Source organism: Buteo buteo, chromosome 20 (genome assembly GCF_964188355.1).
Source record: "Buteo buteo chromosome 20, bButBut1.hap1.1, whole genome shotgun sequence".
Classification (NCBI taxonomy): domain Eukaryota; kingdom Metazoa; phylum Chordata; class Aves; order Accipitriformes; family Accipitridae; genus Buteo; species Buteo buteo.
This window is the reverse complement of record NC_134190.1, coordinates 28,614,970-28,619,216: the sequence shown is the minus strand read 5'-3', so window position 1 is coordinate 28,619,216 and position 4,247 is coordinate 28,614,970.

Below are 4,247 nucleotides of genomic sequence, written 5' to 3'. Positions count from 1 at the left end.
GTACTCCTAAGTTTTGCAGTGCTTTGCTCTTATGACTAGATGTTCCTGTACGCTGGATGAGAACAATGCTGAAACTGACCATGTGTGATTGAACCTGCGTTAAGCTTCAAGATCAAAGAACAAGGACAAGAATAAAGACTTCGAGGACAGCCAGCAAGAACTTCAGATGGGTGGGTGGCTGCAAAAGCAGCCCTTCATCTCAAGTGGATCCTTCATTGCGCGTGATCGGACGTAGGCAGTACTATGATAATCGGTTGCCGTCGGTTTTATGTATATGTATACTAATCTGATTAACATGCAATTACTTATTCTATATAACCTGTTTGTGCTGAAGCTGTGGCATGCACGCTAGGTGGAACTATCCCCCGTGCATCCAGCGCTGCAATGAAGAATGCCTGCTTTCTAAAACTCCAAAAGGAGTCTTAGGGAGTTTCTTCGACCGGCTTTTCAGTATCAGGGGTACAAGGGAGGAAAGAGAAAGAAAAAACAAAAAAAGAAAAAAAGAAAAAAAAAAAGGCAGCGGTGTGGGAAAGAGAGGGGACCAGGGGAGGGGCAGGGAGGGACCAGAACGCAGAAGAGGGGAGTCAGGGCCCCGAGGGCCCGGGGCTCACCACAGCTCTTGTTCTTGGCGCTGCCAGGAGAATTTGCCAGTTCAGACGCTTCTTTCTGCCCCTCTCCCGCTCCCCTCCTCTTCTGTAACTCCGGCGGCACGGCCGTCCTCCCCCTAGGAGAACACGCGTCTCATAGGTCTTGCAAGACGAGGCTTCCTAGGCACGGAGCCTCGCTCGCTCGCACACTACGTGGCCGTACTGCACCGTCGGTGCTGCGTACGGACCCTGCGGCGCACCTCGGCGGTCTGACCTGCTGCGGACAACAAAGAGGGATCCTTCTGCACGCGGAGAGGCAGGCTCTCTTTTGCCTGCAGCGGGAGGCAGCTGCCGGCCGGCCGGCCTTCCATTTCTTCTTCTTTACCTTTCTGTGGCCTCTCCAGCTTCAGCCGCAGCAGCTCCTGCCCGCAGCCAGTAAGCGCCCCGCCTGTCCCTTCGTGCTCCCGTGCCGCGAGGAGAGGGAGGCCGGGCAGAGCCAGCTTTCCTTGCCGGCGGCGTTTCCTCACTGGGAGGAAGCAACGAGCGCGGCGGCACCTCCCGCCGGTGCCGCATTGCCGTTACCGTCGGACGGCCCGTGCAGGACCGGGGCAGCCCCGCGCACTCGCAGCCTCCGGGCTGCAGTACCGAACATTGGTCGCGGGGTGGCAGCGGCGAGCGCTTGGCACAACGCGCCAGCGCGCATGGGCGGCACCCCAGCTGCAGTACCGAAGTCTGTTCAATAGGTGGCGGAAGAGAGCGCTGGCGAAACGCGCCGCCACGGCGCATGTGCGGTTGTCGAGCAGCCGTGGCGCGTTCGGGTTGCCAGGCAACAGCAGTAGCGCCGTAAACCGCCGCCGTGTCGCGCTTCGGTTGCCAGGCAACAGCGGCGAGCGCCGCAAAAGGCGCAGCACGCATGCGCGTTGCCGAGCGGCCGTAACGCGTTCCGGTTGCTAGGCAACAGCAGGAGCGCCGTAAACCGCGCCGCTGCGCATGCGCGCTTGCCGCGGCGCCTTGTCGCGCTTCGGTTGCCAGGCAACAGTGGCGAGCGCCGCAAAAGGCGCAGCGCGCATGCGCCCTTGCCGAGATGCCGTAAGGCTTTCCCGTTGCTAGGCAACAGAAGGAGCGCCGTAAACCGCGGCGCCGTGTCGCGCTTCGGTTGCCATGCAACAGCGGCGAAGGCCGCAAAAGGCCCAGCGCATGCGCTGTTGCCGAGGGGCCGTAACGCGTTCCGGTTGCTAGGCAACAGCGGAAGCGCCGTAAACCGCGCCGCTGCGCATGCGCGGTTGCCGCGGCGCCGTGTCGCGCTTCGGTTGCCACGCAACAGCGGCGAGGGCCGCAGAAGGCGCAGTGCTCATGCGCGGTTGCCGCGGGGCCGTAACGCGTTCCGGTTGCTAGGCAACAGCAGGAGCGCCGTAAACCGCTGCGCATGCGCGCTTGCCGCGGCGCCTTGTCGCGCTTCGGTTGCCAGGCAACAGTGGCGAGCGCCGCAAAAGGCGCAGCGCGCATGCGCCCTTGCCGAGATGCCGTAAGGCTTTCCCGTTGCTAGGCAACAGAAGGAGCGCCGTAAAACGCGGCGCCGTGTCGCGCTTCGGTTGCCATGCAACAGCGGCGAAGGCCGCAAAAGGCCCAGCGCATGCGCTGTTGCCGAGGGGCCGTAACGCGTTCCGGTTGCTAGGCAACAGCGGGAGCGCCGTAAACCGCGCCGCTGCGCATGCGCGGTTGCCGCGGCGCCGTGTCGCGCTTCGGTTGCCACGCAACAGCGGCGAGGGCCGCAGAAGGCGCAGTGCTCATGCGCGGTTGCCGCGGGGCCGTAACGCGTTCCGGTTGCTAGGCAACAGCAGGAGCGCCGTAAACCGCGGCGCCGTGTCGCGCTTCGGTTGCCATGCAACAGCGGCGAGGGCCGCAAAAGGCCCAGCGCATGCGCGGTTGCCGAGGGGCCGTAACGCGTTCCGGTTGCTAGGCAACAGCGGGAACGCCGTAAACCGCGCCGCCGCGTATGCGCCGTTGCCGCGGCGCCTTGTCGCACTTAGGTTGCCAGGCCACAGCTGCGAGGGCCAGAAAAGGCGCAGGGTCCATGAGCGGTTGCCGAGGGGCCGTAACGCGTTCCGGTTGCTAGGCAACAGCTGGAGGCCGGAAACCGCGCCGTCGCGCATGCGTGTTTGCCGCGGCGCCGTGTCGCGCTTCGGTTGCCAGGCAACAGCGGCGAGCGCCGTAAAAGGCGCAGCGCGCATGCGTCGTTACTGAGCGGCCGTAACGCGTTCCGGTTGCTAGGCAACAGCGGAGGGCTCAGAGCCGGCGCGCGACATCCGGGCTGCAGTACCACACTTTGCCCACAAGGCGGCAGCACCCGACGCGGCGGCGCTGCTGCGCACCTGTGCGGTGCCGGCGCTGCTGTTCCGCGCTTTGCGCGCTGAGCGCCCGCCCACACCGCGCACGTGGGACGGCAGCGGCGTTTCCTTACCGGGAGGAAGCAACGAGCGCGCCGGCACTTTCCCCCCGTGCCGCACTGCCGTTACCGTTGGACCACGGGTGCCGTTACAGGGGCACCACCGCGCCTTTGCAGCCTCCGAGCTGTAGGACCCAATTTTGGTCGCCGGGCAGCAGCATCCCCACAACGATCCTCTTCGGAGCATCACCTGGATGAGGGATGACCGACAGCTCAGCCCAGGAGAGACCAGACACAGGCGGCAACTACTTACTGGGGGCACAGGGCTTACGTTGCCCTGCCCTTTCCCCACTCGCAGCCCGGGCAGTCATCTTCAGCGCCTCCGTTCCAAAAAGCACCCGAGTGGCTGGAGCGTTTACAGCAGTCAAGTGCAAAGAACAGACCATTCGGGTGGTCGCTTCTGCCCCTGCCCCCCCACCCCATTATCTAGAGAGGAGAAGCAGCACAGTGAGCCTGCAAACGGCAGGGGGGAGGGGGGGTGGTCCCCTGGACCAAGGCCCCAGGGACTGCTGTATCCCTCTGCATGTGGCATCAGGGTTGCGGGAGTGACAGCAGCCAGTCAACAGATGCTGGCGACAGATTTTAAAAACAAAAAATAACGCCTGGTGCAGCTGACAGCCTGAAGGCAGGCCACAAGAGACCCAAAGCTGCTCTGTGCCAGAGGGGCAGCTCTGTTCAGCAGGAAACGCCGCGTCCCAGCGCACCAGATACCAGCGGCCCACCTGCAAGCGAGCGATACCCTGGCGACCCTGGGGCTCAGTTGGGGTGGGCGTACCTTTCCTCACCTCCGTGCCGTCAGAACTCTGCTCTCCCAATCCTGCGCGCACGCAAGGCTTCTTGTGCGGGGCTCGTCTCTTATCGAAGAGACGCTGCACGGTGTTACTTACCGCCCCGCCCTCCGGCGTGCAAAGGAATCAGCCGTGAAGCAGGGATAGCAAAGAGGCCTGTCAGGATAGTAGTAGTCCTCAGCAGATGGCCATAGAGCCCTCGAGGTTCCATCTTTGCTCCCTACAGGAGCGTGGCTCCGCACTCCTTGCCGCTCCCGCCAGCAAGCGACACAATTGTCCTTTGCTGCCTGCAACAGGCAGTACCTGCGCGGCCCCAGTACTGCCGCTTACAGAGCGAGAGGCGCTCGCTATAAAGCGGCAATGAAGAACAAGGACGGCCCGTCAAGATGGCAGGACGAACATAGAGAGCCTCCAGCATTAGCCAGG